Source organism: Sminthopsis crassicaudata, chromosome 2 (assembly GCF_048593235.1).
Source record: "Sminthopsis crassicaudata isolate SCR6 chromosome 2, ASM4859323v1, whole genome shotgun sequence".
NCBI classification, from domain to species: domain Eukaryota; kingdom Metazoa; phylum Chordata; class Mammalia; order Dasyuromorphia; family Dasyuridae; genus Sminthopsis; species Sminthopsis crassicaudata.
Genome location: NC_133618.1, coordinates 310,045,559 through 310,065,005, shown reverse-complemented (window position 1 = coordinate 310,065,005; position 19,447 = coordinate 310,045,559). Strand labels below are relative to the sequence as shown.

Below are 19,447 nucleotides of genomic sequence, written 5' to 3'. Positions count from 1 at the left end.
CACAGTATTAATATTATTTTTTATCTATTCTTTTCCCATCTCCAGAGTTTTCTTAGCCCATTTGTTTGTTTTGTAAGAGTAAGATTAGTTAAATATAGATAATTTAATCTGTAAATCCACTTAACCAGATACTTGCAAACTGTAATAGTCTAATTCACCATAGTCTGAAGGGAAACTGAGAAGTGAGGACACCATTGTCAACTCCTTTGTGTTGTGAAACTGGTATTAATGGCATGTGACATGTCTTGATAAACTAATTGTGTTGATGTTAGGGAAACAGCAATGACTCTGAAGCCCTTTTGATCTAAGAGTGCTCTTGTCTGTCAATGATTTCAAAATCTTCTGGCTTTAGAGTAGTCCTACAAACATGACTGACTGTCAGATAATGGCCCTGAGACTACCCCTCAAACCTACCTGAAAGCCATAAAATTAGCAAATATAATCTGCTGGTCAGTAATAACAAGTTCCTGAGAGACCACCCCCTCGAATTTACCTGAAAGCCATAAAATTAGCAAATAAGTAACATGAAACTGAACTAATTTTGTGTAAATTTTATCCCCTTCTCTTGGATCCCTTGCTAATTTCTTTTGGAACTTAGTCTTCTTGTAATGGCTTTACAATTATAAATAAACTTTGCCCCTTGACTAGAAAATGGATTCAGTTCTACAAATTCTTTGAGACATCTCGTGACACTAGTCTGTCACTTCAAACTTTTGGGGTCCCCCTTTCCCAACTTCAACATTTGGTGGCCCGTATGGGGAAATTCTGACCTCCTCTGGTTTCATTCCCTCTTTGTCAAGGTAAGCCCCCCATTTTTCTCCCACAGTCCTATAACTGGGACACCCCAAGCCACAGAGAGAAGGCTTGTCAGGGTTGTCTCCCTGCTCAGCAAGTTTTATTTGACTGGGATGCTCAGACTGGGAAATTCTTGCAATTTTTGGCAAATCTTTGCCACCCTTTCACTTTCTCTGGGATGGCAGAGAGGATGAAGATAGGCAAAATTTTATGGCTTTTGGCAAAGATGGGACAGTCCTCTTTCATATCATTTTGTCTGTGTCTGCATATCTGTGCAGAATATCTGTGTCATTTTTGTTCTGTGAGAGAGATTTTGGTATCTGGAAAGATTTAAAATACAACCAGCAAGGAAAAAAAAAAAAAAAAACTTCTTTGCTGTAGTTAGAATGCTGAGAAAATTTCTTAAAAAGCCTAACTTTTTTCTGTGGATTTCAGTTCTGGCCAAGCTATGGGCTACAAAAAAAGTTAGCTAATTAAAATTAAAATAACATCTTAGAAGATTTTCAAAATTTTGGAAGCAATGATTAAGAAGTTTGGCAATTAATCATTTTAAGATTGCAAGAAAAAACTCCTGAAATGTTAGGGATAATTTCAAGAATTTACCCCATACTGGGATGTATTCTGATGGAAGTGGAAATCTTCAACATAAAGAAGATCCAACTCACTTCCAGTTGATCAATGATGGACAGGGGTAGCTGCACCCAGAGAAGAAACACTGGGAGGGGAATGAAAATTGTTAGCACTAATATCTGTCTGCCCAGGTTGCATGTACCTTCGGATTCTAATGTTTATTGTGCAACAAGAAAATGATATTCGCACACATGTATTGTACCTAGACTATATTGTAACACATGTAAAATGTATGGGATTGCCTGTCGTCGGGGGGAGGGAATAGAGGGAGGGGGGGTAATTTGGAAAAATGAATACAAGGGATAATATTATAAAATATATATATATATATATAATAAAAAAAAAAAAAAAAAAAAAAAGAATTTACCCCATACTGGAAGAAAAAAAAAAAAAGGAAAAACAAACCAGGAAAATAGCAACTTTTTGCTAATCCTTCCTTGACTCCTATCTTGTCTGGAGTTCCCCTTCTGCTTTTTTGGGAAAGCACTCCAGAAGTCATTAAAAGGATCCTCTCCACTCTCCAGAGTGGTCCTGAGTATATCTCAATTGTAAGTATTGCTAACAAGATCAATAGTCCTTCTGTTTGCTAACTCCTCTTATCTCAGATCAAATTAAAACTCAAATTCTGCCTCACCTGTAGAAAGAGGGGAAGCAAAACTGTGGGGACCCCATACAATCTTGCACACCTCCCCAACTCAGCTGGGGGAATGGGGATGGAGTGGGGGGGGGTCAGACTCCATGGTTAGCATTCCCTGAAACCTGGTACCTGAAACTACCATCAAAGGGATATCCGGATACCAGTCACCCCAGCCTTCAGCAGATTCTGTCCAGGAACTGCCAGGGGAGAATTTGACAGTGTGAGGTGAGAAAGACAGTCAGTCTCTGCATTTGGTAAGACCATCATTCTCTGTTTAGCAAAAAACATGTTATATGAATGTTAACTGCTTTATTGGATATAATTGCTTCATATTTGATAACTAATTTTTTTTTAGATATGACCAACTGATAAATGATTTCTGTGTGTGTGAAAAGTAATTTGGAAATCTACCTGAGATAAGATAGTAAAAGCAATTTTAAAGAAGCTCTAATTAAAGCCCATTAAAAAGATACTTAAATTGTTATCTATTTGCACTGATAGTGTTAATAGAAAAATTTGGGAATTTTAGGAAAACAGAAAAACAGTTTGCTAATTCTGGTTCCAAACAACCTGCTTTTGGTTTATCTAGAATCAGATTTCTGAGGGCCCTGGCAGTAAAAACTGGCATCTTAACCCTTTTCCTGGTTTACAAAAGAGAAATGATTTGTTTAAATTGGAAAATAACCAAACTACAATTCAGTTTGTTTAGAACATTTAATCAGAATCTAGGGAATCTCATTAACTAAAGTTGTCAATTTAAAAATTTGTTCTATCTCAAAGAATTGTCCTGTTTTCTCCTTAAAATAAAAGAAAAACTCATTTAAGGGAATAAAAACTATGTATTTGGTTATTAGGAAAATTCTAAAATTGGTAATTAAGTTAGTTGGAGTTATTGCCATCATGTTAAGTCTTATCAGTTTACCTCCAAGTGTAAGGTATGCAACACCTTTTTCCTCTTCACAGAGTGAGGGGAGGTATCAAACAGCACAGCTCATGAAAACACTAAGAATAGTTGGGGTGGGCAACAGCAAGCTCAGCCCCTTCCCTATCATTGAATGTCTATCTTCTTCCCTGAAAGATAATGCTCATTTTAGCTGGATAATTTATTCTTGGATGTAATTCTAGTTCCTTTGATTTTTAGAATATCAGTTCCAGGCTCTTTGATCCTTTAAGGTGGAAGCTGCTAGATTCTGGGTAATCCTAATTGTGGCTCCTCAGTGTTTAAATTGTTTCTTTCTGGCTGCTTTTCCTTGGTACAATAGTTCTGAAATTTAGCCATGATATTCCTTGGGGGTTTCATTTTGGAGTCTCTTTCAGGAGGTGATCGGTGGATTCTTCTGGTGACTATTTTACCTTCTGATTCTAAAATATGAAGTCAGTTTTCCTTTATGATTTCCTGTAAGATAATATCTAGGTTCTTTTTTTCATCATGGCTTTCAGGAAGCCCAATAATCCTTAGATTGTCTCTCTCTAGATCTATTTTCCAGGTCAGTTGTTTTTCCTAGAAGATATTTCATACTATCTTCTATTTTTTTGTTTTGTTTTGTTTTTGACTGATTCTTGAAGACTTATTGAGTCATTCATTTCCATTTGTTCAATTCTAATTTTTAGTGTATTATTTTCTTCAGTTACCTTTTTTAGCTCCTTTTGCAATTGGCCAATTAAATTTTTTTGTTCATTGCATTCTTTGTCTATTTTTTCCAATCCTTCTTGCAATGATCTCATTTCATTTCCCCATTTTTCTTCTAACTCTCTTTTAAGCTCCTTTATTCAATCTTCAAAGAAAGCCTTGTGAAATGGGGACCAGCCCTGTCTCTCTTGTTCTTCTGGAATTGCTTTCTCTTTAGGAACCTCAGGATTTGAGGTCTGTTCTTCTTTCTCTCTCTCCATCAAAGCTGATTAGGGTGAGAGTTCTTTTTATTTTTTGATTAATTTTTTAAGGCTTGAGGTCTGTTCAATGCAGAGGAGTAACAGCTGCTTTAATTTGCCCTGGGACAGTTCTGCTGATTGATTTCCAGTGCTGGGTAATAAGGGCTAGGTCCTGCGTTCTTCTGGGGCTCAGCAGTTTACAATTTGTCTTTTACAAAAGGCAAATCTGCCAAACCACCTGCCTGCAAACAGGACAGAGTGGCCTACAAGGCTCACAGAAAACTCCCAGGTGCATGGAAGGTGCAACACTGACTCCCCAGCCCAGCTCCTTGCCCTGGTCTCCCTATGCTGCAATGTGGACTCGGCAGACTGTCCCCTGCCTGATTGAAACAGACCTACTCTGAAGTTCTTCCAAGGCATCTTCTTCTGGAAATATATTGTACTCCAAATATTTGTGGATTCTTTGACTTCAAAACCCATTTAGAGGCTTAATCTGCTGTTTGAGAGAAAGTCAGAGGAGATTAGAGATAGTTGTGTCTGCTCTCCTCCAGCTTTCCCCTTGCTTCTCAAAGAAACTTGGTGTTTTGGAGTGACCCTCCTGCCTCAGAGCTCGCTGCCACAGCCCTTCCAATTGAGGAAGCCTCTTAGCTCACCACCAGGTTCAGAGCATTTTGGAAGCCAAAGGGCACCTGTGGCTGCTAGTGGGAGGCTTGCCAGATATCAGGCTCTCCTGCCAGACACTCCTAGTGTCACATCCTTAACCCTGCCACTCTGCTCCCTGACAAAGCTTCTTCGGGTGACATTGCAACCCAGATGGTGAATGGTTTACAGATGGGTCTAATTTTCTTGGAACTGGGGAAAGAAATGAGAGTGGACATCTATATAAACTCCAAATATGCTTTTCATATTTTGCACACTCATGGAATTATGTGGAAAGAAAGGGGACTTTTAATAACAAAAAAAAAAAATCTCTTCTTAAATATCCAAGGGAAATTTTACAATTATTGCAAGCTGTCCTTGGATCTAAAGACACCAGAAGGGAGAGTCAGGACAAGGGGAACAGGCTTGCAGATTTAGCTGCCTGCACTGCTGCCCATTTGCCCCTGATCATGGCACCTTCACTTCCCCAGCTCCCTGGCTCTTATACCCCTTCATATTGCTCTGGGCAGAAGAAAGGAGACATAAACTTTCTCCTTCTGGGTGCTTTCAAACACCCTCAGGCCAGCTTCTAATCCCAGAGACAAGCCAGTGGGGCTGCCCAGCTCTTTGCAGAGCCACATGGCCCAGGCTTCATTTCTCAAATAACTCAACAGGTAGCTGAAGCACTTCAGATTATTTCTCATCTCCACCCTGCCTGGAAGCCTCAGTCTTCTGGGAAGGGAGAGCATCCTCAAGCAGAGTCCTGACTAAACTAATGCCTGGAGACTCTAGAGAATTGGGTGCAAAGATTTCCCCAGCTGGACTCGTATTTTTAGAATTAAAAGTGCTCCTCCTGTTGCTTCTCCCTCAGACATTCCCAAGTATTCCTGTGAATGCATAGAGGACCTGAAACTTCTCTTCTGCAGGATTGCTGGAAGCATACCTGAAAGAGAAGGATGAAATTGTCTCTGTCCTTCTCTCCCTCACTCTAGTTTTCTCTCCCATTATTCCCCACTTTTTCCAGGTGTACCTTTAACAACACCCCAAGGACAACAGCTTTGCTCCTAGTATTTTCTCTCCAGCTCTCTTGATGTCACTCTTTGGGCCCCTGCCAATGGGGAGATAACTCCTTAGTCCTTAGTCAGGTTGGGGAAGTCCATGGGCCATGAGGGCAGCAGGATTGTTGGGTGCGCCCTCAGCATCCCCAGGGCAGCCCACATAAGTGACCTGATACGTTATTTCCAAAGGCCCCTTTCCCAGATGTCTCCATCCCCACTCTGGATGCTGCCCCATTTGTACTACCTCCCCTCCAAGGGAATAACTTTAACCTGACTATCCCCTGTTTTCTTTCCAGAAAGGATCTCTTACCCACATACTAATTATAGGATATCCTTTCAAAAATTATTCTGGCAAACTCACTCATAATGTTTCTACACCACCTTCCTTGAAGCTTCTTCATGACCTCCTGAGAACTATTTGTTTCCTCCTGACTCTAAGCTATGAACTTTCCAACCATTTGTTCACCCTGAATACCATCGGCTAACTGATGCTGCACCTCTGAATGCTGCCGCCTCCATCTTCAAGTCACATGTCTCCCCTCCTCAGTCTGGACCCCACTGGGCAGGAATAGCTCTACACTAATCAGCCTGAAGCATCTCCAGAAAATAAGACCTCCATCCCTTTGTTCCAAATGAATTTGTGTCCAACTAATTAAGAGGAAAAATATGATGTAGGGAAGACAGCAGTGATTCTGAAGCCCTTTTACCTAAGAGTGTTCTTGTCTGTCAATGATTATAAAAGTCCTCTGGCCTAGGAATATAAGTACTCTTCCCTGTCAATAATTATAAAATGTAATAATATTTCTTCCCTTAGATTTTGGGGAAGATAGACTAGTGATCCTGAAGCCCTCTGACCTTGTTCTAACAACCTGTCAATGATTTCAAAGTCTTCTGGCCTTAGAATAGACCTACAAACATGACTATCAGATAGATAATGTGTTAGTCAGTAAGGACCAAGTTCCTGAGACCACCCCTCAAACCTACCTGAAAATTAGTAAATAAGTAACATGAAAACATATCCAATTTTGTGTAGATTTATCCCCTTCTCTCAGATCCCTTCCTAATTTCTTTTGAAACTTAGCCCACTTGTAATGGTTTTACAATTACAAATAAACTTTGCCCCTTGACTAGAAAATGGATTCAGGCCTGCAAATTCTTTTGAGACATCTTGTGACACCAGTCTGTGTCACAACCTTCCCAACCTCAATAACGTCAATATGTACATTAGATGTTAACAAATATATAACAAATTTTACTATTTTAAGATAAATTTTATACAAAACAAATATAAGTAGAAGTTATAATACTGTCTTCCTAAACTCTATTGGCCCTCACACTCACTCCCTGGGATGTATCCACCACGCTTTGGAGACCAGTGTTCTAGTGCAGTGTGGTCAGAACCTTTTCCTGATAAATCTAGGTTGATAGCTCTTGTCATAATAGAGCTAGCTGACAAAAGCCAGGCGGAGCCTCTAGGATAAGATCATCTTTTCTTTTCAAGCTTCATCCCTAGTGTAAGAAAAACCTTTATTAACGATATCTAGTGAATTTAGGTTTATATATACCACTTAGCAGGTAAATTAATTTGAGCTGAAATAAAGGTAATAAAAGAAGGCAAAATCATCATTCACCATCTATCTGGCCTGCCTTTCTACCTTTATTCTGTATATCTATTATCAATAAAGTCAATTGGTTTGGTGCTTTTTCTTGGCCAGGGGAATAGTTTCATTGTCTGCTTACAAATTCTTAAAGAGATATTTAGCATACATCACAAAAGAGAAGCTATGATTTCAAAGAGCCAATATGCCTTCATCAAGAATAGATCATGTCAAAAAATTGAAAATTGAGAGGAAGGAAATCAATAGGAGAATGGCTGAACAAGTTGCAGTATATCATTATGATGGAATACTATTGTGCTATAAGAAATGATTAGCAGCGTGTTCTCAGAAAAACCTGGAAAGATCTGCATGAATTGATGCAAAATGAAATAAATCGAACCAGTATAACACTGGCACAGTAACAGTAATATTGTAAGATTATTATTAACTGTGAAAGAATTAGCTATTTCCAGCAATTTGATGATCCAAGACAACTCTGATGGATTTATAGTGAAAGAGAAAGAACTGATGAAATCTGAATATAGATCAAGGCATTCTCTCTTTTTTAGTTTCTTCATTTTTCTTGGGCTTTTTTTTGTTTATGTTTTCTTTTACAATATGACTAGTATGGAAATATATTTAGCTTGAATACATATGTATAACCTATACCAAATTGCTTACTTTCTCAGTGGGGGAAGAAGGGGAATGCAAGAAAGGAAGGGAAGAATTTGGAACTCAAAAATTTAAAAACATGTGTTAAAATTGATATTACACTGTAAATTAATTTTACATATAAATAAAATGTTTAATAATAAAATAATTTAAATTTAAAAATAGGCCATGCCAAACTAACATTATTTACTTTTTTTTTTGCAATTTACTGGCTTGGTAAATAAGGAAAATATTATAGATATAGATACTTGGGTTTTAGTAAGACAGTTGACATTATCTCTCAGGATATTCTTGTGAAAAATATAAGATTGGGGCTAAATGATAGCATAATTAGGTGGATTTTGAATTGGATTCATTATTGGCTCCAAATTTTTAATGGTTTACATCAATTGGGAAAAAAACCTCTAATGGAGTATTCTTAGGGATCTCTCCTTGGCTTTGCACTATTTTGTGATTGTTCAGTCATGTCTGACCCTTTGTGATCCTGTTTGGGATTTCCTTGGCAAAGATACTGGAGTGGTTTGCCATTTCCTTCTCCTCCTCATTTTACAGATAAGGAAACTGAGGCAAATGGTTAACTGACTTGCCCAGAGTCACATAGCTAATAAGTGTCTGAGGTCAAATTTAAACACTAGGCCCAATGCTATATGTATTGTATCACCTGGCTATCCTGTAGTACTTAGCACTTTTTCCCCCAAAGAAGGATGATAATAATAGTTAGCACTTATATAGCACTTTATATAGAACTCAGGAAGACCTGAGTTGAAATCTGGCCTCAGATATAGCTGCATGATCCTGAGCAAGTCACTTAACCCTGTTTGGCTCAGCTTCCTCATCTATAAAATGAGCTGGAGAAGAAAATGGGAAACTATTCCAGTATCTTTGTCAAGAAAACCCCAAATGAAGTAATAAAAAATGAGAATACAACCAAAATGACTAAACAACAACAAAGAAAATTTGTATTTTTTCTCCTTGACGCCAATGGGGCAGAAGTACAGCCTAAAGATAGAAAAATGCTGACAAATCTAGATTTGATGCAAGGAAGAATTTGTTAATAATCATATCAAAAATTATATGAACTCATTGAAGGGTAGAAGATTTCCCCACACACAGTCAGGGATACTCAGATACATTTTTTTTGTTTTATTTTTAGTTGTTTTTTAAGGAATTAGGCTTAACTAACTTGCCCAGTCACATAGCCGATGTCTGAGGTCAAATTTGTACTTGGGTCCTCCTGATTCCAGAGCTGATACGCCATCCATTGTACTACCTAAATGCTCCAAATAAATGTTTACCAACTAGATTTCTGGGGGGAAATATATGCAACACATACTTTTAAGTTCAATATGGGAAGTGGATATCTTCAACAAAGAGAAGAGCTAATCCAATTCCAATTGATCAATGATGGACAGAATCAGCTACATCCAGAAAAGGAACACTGGGAAATGAGTGTAAACTGTGAGCATTTTTTTGTTTTTCTTCCCAGATTATTTTTACCTTCCGAATACAATTCTTCCTTTGCAACAACACAACAAAATTCGGTTCTGCACATATATATTGTACCTAGGATATACTATAACATATTTAATATGTATGGGAATGCCTGCCATCTAGGGGAGGGGATGGAGGGAAGGAGGGGAAAATTCGGAACAGAAGGGAGTACAAGGGATAATGTTGTAAAAAATGTCATAATTATAAAATTGATTTAAAAAATTATTTTAAAAAAGTTCAATATGCATTACTAACATTTTCTCTGTTGTTTTTCTAAGTCTTGAAATCAACAGAACAATTAATCAAACTCTGATTTGTAGCATTAATTGATTTCTGAGAGATAAATGTTCAAATTGAAAATTTAACAATCTGTTCTCATTAATGTTTATAACGTGGTTCCAGAATACCACAGCCTATCATCTTTAAGCAAAGAATAGATGACAATTTGCCATGGACATTGTAGAAAAGGATTTTGTTTAGGAATAGGTTGGACTAGATGCCCTCTGAAATCCCTTCTAAAACTAATATTCTGAGACTGACCTGACCTATTTTGTAGTTGTCTCACCTTGGTAGTGACATTTTAAGATGGGATGTACATTTCTGCCTGCCTTGATAACTATAATGCTCTGGGACTGCACACACCCAAGTTCCATTAGCTTTCATTGCTTCCCTCTGCTTCTCTCCTTTTTATAGCCCATCTTATGCATATGCCATCTTTGTATTTGCCCCACTAATGATAAAACTAAGACATCTAAATGATGCAAAATCAGAAAAGACCGAAGTACAGACTAAGACATTTCTCAAGGAGGAGAAAGGAAGAACAGTAATCACATCTATTGTCACTGCTGCCCTGGTCTTCAATTTAGATAAATTGCTCATCAGACTGAACACAACAGGAACCTGTTGTGTGCAGGTTCCTGCACCCTCCTCCACCAACTCTTTTCTCAGAGCAGCAACAAAGCAGAAATCAGTGAATTCTGTAGAAAGTTGTTTGTTTTTTTTTTTACAACTTGTGTCTTAACCTGCATCCTCCATGGTATGTTCACATAGTCACATTCTAGAGCTACAAGAGATGGAATCAAGGCAGATGAGAGGGAGGTGTATTTGAACATCTGCAAACTCCATCAAAAGTAACAGAAACTGACAAAAACATCCACTTACAAGGCATGGCATACACACATATACATGGCATTCACACAGCTAGTAAGCTAGGGATCTGGAATGTGTACCTTCTTCTGACCTAAAGCACAGTGCTATTTCTACTATACCATGCTACTTCCTGATGGATTTGTCATGTGGAGTGGCAAGTATAAATTGGTCCCCCATCCCTACAAATTCTATCAGGCTTGCACAATGGAAATTTTTCCAGCCTGTTTTGTGGACATTGCCCTATCCTTGGAAGAACCTTAGGAATCCCTTGCTGAGATCTGCTTTCCCCTTCTTCTTCCCCTTTTCTTTCCCCTCTCCCTTTTTTCCCCCTCTTTCCCCGCCCTACCCCTTCTCTCTGTCCACATAGTTATAGTAATATATGGAGTACTCTGTCCAAAGGAATGTAAATTTAGATCAGGATACTTTACAAAATGTCTTGAGGTTTAAGTGCTGTATTTCTTTCTTAAGGACCATGCCTTAACCCAGATCATTCTGCCTCTCATTGATTGGGCAATAATTGGTCCCAGACAAGCCTATGGGGGTCATTGTTTGGGCGCTGATTGACTCAGAGTGAATCTAACTAGCAATTGTTTCTCTTTCAGACAAAAACTCTGAGGGTCTTCCCCTCCAGATTAAATTTTTTTTTGACTATGTAAAAGAGGCCATTTTCTGACTCATTTCTTAATTACTGAATGGGTGTTGCATCAGTCAAACTGAGACCTGGGAAAGATTTTAGCTTAAAAAGGCTACCATCCCCCACTACATCTGGAGCCATCTCCAGTCATGCTGATATAGCTATATCTGGCCATCGAGCCCAGATATCTCCGGAGGAGAAAGTGCCCAGCCCTCCCTCATTTAAATCCAATTCACTTGCAAACCTTGGAATTACCTCTCTGATGTCTTGGTCCTCTTTGAGAAGGACAAACAACTTGGTTGGTCCTATAACATTACTCTTCAGTATCCTGAATGAGAGTTCTGAATTTGGAGATAACAGGGCAAAGTCGTCTATAGATTTCCTCTATCTTGTTTATAGATATAGCAACTCTGATGGATGTGATGATTGTCCGCAGCTAGGAATTAGCATTTCAAGTTGAGATATGAAACATACTTTACATTAAGTAAACATCTGCAAACCAACATCTGTAAATACTGTACAGATTAAAATTTGAGACGAAAAATGATAATTCATATTTGTGTTAAAAAAAAAAAAAAAAAAAAAAAAAAAAGCTTTAATCCAAAACTGTTGTGTAAGGTTCACTTTTGCTTACGTTTCCCAGGGGCCTGCTTGACATCTTCATCATTTACTGAAATGAGTGAAGTTGCTTCTCTGTGATTCCTTATGGTAATAGAATCTCCCCTGGGGCAAGAGGGGATATGTCTCCCTCAGTCAGACATACTGTTGTTAAGGTATGATCAATGGATTCTGCTAATTCCGTGGCATCAATAGGCACTGATGTTTATGACAGCATCAGTGGAAGAGAAAGAGAGAATAGATCCAAAGGCTTTCACACTATTCATGTACACTGTCACTAATTGATTCTGCATTATTATAATATTTATATTATATTTTGTTATATTATATCATCATAGAATCTTAACTTGAGGACTAAAAGGAACATCAGGAGTCATCTAATTCAAATTGTTCATTTTCTAGAAGAGAAAAGCAGGAGACTCATCTTTTCAACAATCAAGTGATTTAGGACAATTCCAGTGGATTTGTGATGGAGAGAACCATCTCCATCCAGAAAGAGAACTATAGGGACTGAATGTGGATCTCAACATAGTATTTGCACCTTTTTTGGTGTTTGCTTGCTTTTTTTTTTCTCATTTTTTCCCTTTTTGATATGATTTTTCTTGTGCAATATAATAAATGTGGAAATATATATAGAAGAATTGCACATGTTTAACATATTTGGATTATACTCCATCTAGACAAGGGGGATACAGGAAAGGGAGGGAGAAAAACTTGGAACACAGGTTTTGCAAGGATGAATGTTGAAAACTATCTTTGCATGTATTTCACAAATTAAAAGTTATTATTAAAATTATTTTTAAAGACATGGGAGCTTTTCTTTATTGTAACTTCCAAAATAATAAATATAACCATAACTAATTTTTGTGAGTAATTTTTGTGGTAACATTCTAAATTGTAAGCCACTTTAAAAAAAAAAAAGCAATTTCTTTTCGGAAGTTAACTTTGTAAAAATTCTTTAACTTAGAAAAGACAGCATCTGAAGTTTAATTAGATGAAATAAAGCAATTTCTAGAGTTATTGAGGATTGCTGGACTCTTAAAAACTAGTCAAGAAGACTAAGGTCAATGTGAAAGTAGACATAAGGAAAATAATCTTGGTTATTTAATTGTAATCCAAGAATATCCACAGCAACATCCAATATACTTGCTGCTGCTGTTTCATCCAGGTTTTTTGAAGACTGAGTTTAGAAACTCTCTTAAATATTTTGTGGCCTTGTGAGGTTGTAAAAGCACTGCCTGAAAATTCATAGTAGTTCATGCCTTAGCACAGATTCAACAAATACTTTCAAAACCTTTAAGTGAATCCAGGCAATAAATGCTTCGCTGAAGTTCACCTTGAGTCAGCGCAAAAAGGGGACCACATTGTTCCCTGTCAGAGAGCAATTTAGTCTTCTTTCCTCTTTCAGGTTTAATTTCTTTTTCATCATAGAAAAATTCACACAATGAACTTGTTTTCTTTGGCTTGGAAATCATTGATCACCCTCCCAAAAAATCGTAATTGTAAAGTCCTCCCTCATCATCCTCAGCAATCAGTTTGGTTCATCAAGGTACTACCAGGTCTGAGAGAGATTTATATCTTTTTTTTTACCAACGTGAATAGTTTGGTTTGGGAACTATCATCAGGAGAGTATGAGATACTTCGAATGGAGAGCAAATTTTTTGTTCACAATGTCAGCTAACGTCCCACTGAAGAGGTTTCCCATGGATTTCTTTCCCATATTTCCTTTCGGTGTTGTAGGCAGCTGTCCGCGCTTTCTGGTCTGTTTCTCTGCCAGTTGCTTTGCTAACGGGTCCACTACGACCACAAGCAGCTGCTTGGCAGGATATTTGACCACGTCCCATTCAAATCGGGTCACAAAAAAAGTTGTCAACTCCATTGGCCAACAGGTTCTCATGAACTTTGCTCTCTGCATCTTCCATAACTTCTACTACCGCGGAGGAATTTTCTTTTTTTTTTCTTTTTTTTTTTTTTAATTTAGAATTTTTTCCCCCACAGTATATATGCATGAGTAATTTTTTAAATAATATTATCCCTTGTATTCATTTTTCCAAATTATCCCCCCCTTCCTCCACTCCCTCCCCCCGATGACAGGCAATCCCATACATTTTACATGTGTTACAATATAACCTAGATACAATATATGTGTGTAAATCCAATTTTCTTGTTGCACATTAATTATTAGCTTCCAAAGGTATAAGTACCTGGGTAGATAGACAGTAGTGCTAACAATTTACATTCACTTCCCAGTGTTCCTTCTCTGGGTGTAGTTGTTTCTGTCCATCATTGATCAACTGGAAGTGAGTTGGATCTTCTTTATGTTGAAGATATCCACTTCCATCAGAATAGGAGGCATTTTCTTTATAAGGCTTTCAGCGAAAGTATCAATTATCCCCAACTCATCTGAGAGACCCAAAGAACCCAAGGTCCCCACCTAGAAGTCAGGAATGGCAAATTTAGTGTTGTGGGATAATTTAGACTTGGAGGATACTGTGTTCATCCGTTTCAGAGTCTGCAAATTCTCCTGTCTCCAGGGGCACAAATCTGCCAAAATCCCGACGACATGTTTCAAGTCTTCCCTTTTAGTCAAGGCGTAGGATGAAGGAACCTCGCATTCCAGGGTGTGTGGGAAGGTCTGAGGGCAGGGAGCCTGGAGATGCAAGCTGCGATTCGGGACAATGCGCACGATCCGCCTGGGTAACCTTGGGGTGTGGGTACCTCCCCTCCGTCGGGGAATCGCTTTGGGCACTGCTGGGGACCTAACTGGGAAGCAGTGGCTGCCTCCCTCTGCTAGCTACAAGGGTCGCTGGAGGGCAGGTGCTTTCCCCTTTGCCTAGATCAGTCCCTGGTGCTCACGAGCCGGGACTCCCAGTCGGTTGAGGTTCCAGTTGCTCCCCCCAAAAAATGTTTTAATGCTTAAAAAAAAAGTAAAATAAAATAACCACATCAGAAATCTCCTTTGTATAAGAAAATGTTTCCTTCTACATTTTTGCATTTATATTTTTCTTAATCATGTGAAACTGACAAATAATTAAGATTCATTTATTTGATATGTAAAATCACCAAAAAAGAAAGAAAAACGGAGGTCCAAAAAAAGGAAATGGCCTGTCCAATCTAGTGATTTCTAGGCCCAGGATTTGGCCTTAGGATCTCTGACTACAAATCCAGTAGACCAGTCAGAAATGATGTGATAACTAATTAAAACGGTTGGAAGCTGATAATTAGCACAGGCGACCAATGACATGAGTAGAAAGTTCTAGAGGAAGCAGTCTCCCTCTCCTACTTTTTTTCATGGCCTGTAACTATCTATCTCTGGGATTTCATGATGAAGAAAGAATTTCCTGCACATGTTCCAGATTCCATGTCATGTTTATTTCATCTTTCAATGTCACCTGATTAAAATGTTTTTTAATAATAAACAAAAATTGTGAGACTGATTTCAAAAAGAAAAAAAAAAAAGATGTAGCATCTCTTGATGGAGTCCCCAGATACTATACAGAAAGAAGAGAGAAGAAAATCTCAATTGAGGTAGAGAAGAAATTAGTCGAGACAATAGCATCAACAAAGTGTTGTTTAATCATATTTGACTCTCCATAACCCCATTTTGGATTTTCTTGGCAAAAATACTGAAGGACTTTGCCATTTCTTTCTCCAATATCAGGAAAGTTGCAAAATACAAAAGAAACCCACAAAAATTACCAGCAGCTCTATATAATATTAACAACAAAAAAGGAAGAAGCAATAGTAAGAGACTCCCTTCAAAATAACTACAGAAGCATTAAGTATCTAGAAGCCAACCAATTAAGATAAACAAAAAGATTTATATAAATACAATTAAAAACACTTTTTACAGGAATAAATATTTAGATAATTATCAAGATATTAATTGCTTTTGGTTGGGCCATATCAATGCTGTAAATATGATAATACTTCAATTTAATTCTAGATTTATTACTTATATAGCAAAAGGATACTTTATAGAATTTTTTTAAGTAATGGAAATAATGAGAAAAAGTATAGGAACAGAATATTGCTAATTCTCAAATTATTTTATAAAGTAGTAGTCATCAAGACTCCAAGGTATAGTAGATTGAGACATAGCCTTGGAAACAGATCTGGGTTCAAGTTTTGTCTGACACATACATGGTGTCTGTGTTACTCTGGGCAAGTCACTTAACCTCTGAGTAGTTTAGACAATTCTCTATTAGTTAAAGAGAAGATATAGAGAGAGGTAAAGGGAATTTTCTTATTCAGGTGTTGTCTTTATTTTTAAAAATTAATTTTTTTTTGTTTTTGCTGAGGCAATTGGGGTTAAGTGACTTGCCCAGGGGCACACAGCTAGGAAGTGTTAAGTGTCTGAGGTCAAATTTTAACTCAGGTTCTCCTGACTTCAAGGCTGGTACTCTATCCACTGTACCAGATAGCTGCTCCCAGGTGTTGTTTTTATCAATGAAATCACAATTTAGTTTCTAGTTCATCAAAACTATTTGGTTCAGCTTCTCAGCAATTCAGTGATCCAAGGCAATTCCTATAAACTTTGGTGAAAAATATCATCTGCATCCAGAGAAAGAGCTATGGAGATTGGATGCATTCGAAACATAGTATTTTCACTTTGTTTTGTTTTGTTTTGTTTTTTTCTTCTTCGTGATTTTCCCCTTTTGTTCTGATTTTTCTTTCCCAATATGACTCATCTGGAATTATGTTAAAACTGGACGTACTCATATAATCTATATCAAATTGCCTGCTAGTTAGGAAAGGGAAAGAGAAAGGGAAAGGAGGAAGGGAGGGAGAAGAAAAAATTTGGAATTCAAAATTTTATAAAAATGAATGTTGAAAACTATTTTACATGTAATTGGAAAAATAATATACTATTAAAATAAAACTTTAAAAAACTGATTCAGGTTAAAGAATGGTAAGTAGAACAGATTAGATAAGCAATATGTATAATTAATAAAAAATAATGTCCCAATAATTAATAAATTCAAGAGCAGAAATTACTTTAGAAAGAATTCCCTTTTTCTAAAGAATTGCACTCTGGAATGTGAGATGCCTTTATTATATGCCAGTTAACCTTGATTAAAAGGGAAGACTTGAAAAAATAGGTTGACAGAAATCAAGTTTAAAAGAGGTCAGTTTAACCTGTTTTATGTCAAGGATTCTCTGACAGTCTGGAGAAGTCTATGAAAATTCTTAGAAAGTTTTTAAATGCATAAAAGAAAATATAAAGGACAACAAAGAAAACCAGATTTTAGTGACAATAAAGATGCAATCCCCTCCCCCCATCCAAGTTCATGAATCCTTAAAATCTATTAATCCATGGCCCTTAGTTAATAAAATCTGGTTTAGGTCAATACCACATACCACAAAATGGATAATAATTTTTAATATAAAATTAATATAAATACCATAATAAAAATTAGAAAAGAATGAGAGGAGGTGTTTTTCTCAACAACAGTTTGGGGAGAATTCTTAGCCAAACAAGGTCTTAGAGTTAATAACAGCTGCAGAGCTGCTTTGGCATTTAGTCTCATTTGGTCATTTAGTCAGGGTGACTTGGTAAAACCTATACTTTGGCAGCATGATGGAGAATGGATTGGCATGAGCAGAGACTTGAGGCAGGGGGATCAACCAAAAGGTTAATCCTTTTCTCAAAGAATTTAGCCACAAAGAGGAGAAGAAATACAAAATGATATCTACTAGGTATGTTTGTATAACATGCTTGTAGGCAAAATGGAAGAAGTCAGAGATAGGGAGAGACTGAAGATAAGAGAAAGAGTAGGAATGAGTGGGGCACACTTATGGAGAAGTCAGGATTGGGTGGAAATCATGTGTGCTTTTAGAGGACTTCCCTTGCATTGTCAATGAGAAAGGTCATCTTCTAAGACTAGGGCAAAGGAGAAGATAGAAGAAGACATTGGAGTCCTGCGAGATGAGGAAATGAAAAAGATCAAGGTGAATAATCTCAATTTTTTCTGCGAAATAAGAGGCAAGGTCCTTGATTTGGAGAATGAATAGAGTGTGGTGTGTGATGTGGAGTGCTGTGGAAACTAGAGATAACGAGTTTTTGATTAGCTGTTGTAGAAAGTGAGATACTGAACCAATTAGGAGGTTATTACAGTAATCCAAGTGAGATGTAAAGAAGGGCTGAAGGGACTGTGTGAGCAGAAAGAAGGAGAAAATATAAGAGATGTTGTGGAAATAAAAATGACATGATTTGGCAACTGATTGTATATATGGGGTGAGGGAGAGTGAGGGATCTAAATAAGACCAAAATGACCCTGAATGACTGATGTTGCCCTCAACAACAAAAGGACAATTTGGAAAAGGGGTGTTTGAGGAAATGACAATATAATTAAACCTATGATCCAACCCCTTCATGTTTGCTCTTGCTATGTAACTTGGCTGTCATATGAAAAATATAATGGGAAGAAGTGGAGCTGTTACTCATTTGTCACTGAGGTCTTTTCCAGCTCTCAAATTCTGTCTCTGAAGCTAATAAAAAACCTCAATGACAAATGAGGTAGACTTTTCCAAAGGATGACTGCTACAGGCATGAGGTGATCTGAGGACTGTGAGGTATAAATGCTAAGATACATAGCATGGAGCATGTCTTCTCCATTAAAGAATGACAATGAAGAGCTCAAATTGAACATTAAAGGTATTTCCCTTAAACTAACAAGATATAGAAAAGTGGATATATATTTATGCCATCTGCATCCAGAGAGAGAACCATGGAGACTGAATGTAGGTCAAAGCAAAGTATTTCATTTTTGTTGTTGTTGTTTGTTTTTTTTTCTTTCTTTTGTTTTTTTTTTCTTCCCCTTTTGATCTGATTTGTCAGATTTCTTGCTGTTTTGGGGAGTGGGGAGAGAAGGAAGAAAGAGGAACAATTTAGAACACAAAGTTTTACAAAAATGAATATTTTAAAAACTATACATATATTTGGAAAAATAAAACACTATTTAAAAATATGATTTTAGTCAAATACATGTAAAGATAGTTTTCAACATTCATTTTTATAAGACTTTGTGTTCCAAATTTTTCTTCCTCCTTTCCTTACTTTCCCCCTCTCCAAGGCAGCAAATAATCTAATATAGGTTAAATATGTGCTATTCTGTAAAACATATTTCCATATTTGTCAGGTTATGCTAGAAAAATCAGAAAAAAATCATGCTGTTCATTATTTCTTTTAGCACAATAATTTTCCATTCTACGTCTCTTACATTTGTCTCCTCTCTGCTCACATATCTACCCTTCCTTTTGAGGTCTTCTTTACCTTTCACTTGGACTATTATAATTATCTAATTAGTTTAGTGTTTCAGTCTCCACAGGGGCTATTCAAAACCTTGTCATCACTCCTTGAGCCTCTCACTGTACTCCCTCTGTTCACCTTCTGAAGCAGGGACCTTTTCTCATATCCCAAAGGAAAAAAAAATGAGACCATTCAAGGAATATATGTTCTATGTTTTGTCTTTGTGGGTTACATGTGGCCACATAGGTCTATCTAAATGTGGTTGTAAGGGAAGAATGGGAAAATGTCTTTAGAATCTTTTCTTTCTTCAAGAGAGACTTTGATTCCTGCCAGGAAGGGAGCAGGAGGTAATGTTCAGAGTCTAGCTATTCTGCTCTCCTCAGAGACAGGGAAGTGAAGTATAGT

General features: G+C 37.2%; 1 pseudogene; it reads right to left on the bottom strand.

Moving 5' to 3' along the window:
• Positions 1–12,835: 12,835 nt before the first annotated feature.
• LOC141552815 (V-type proton ATPase subunit C 2 pseudogene) lies at positions 12,836–14,355 on the bottom strand (annotated as a pseudogene).
• Between the last annotated feature and the right edge of the window lie 5,092 nt (positions 14,356–19,447).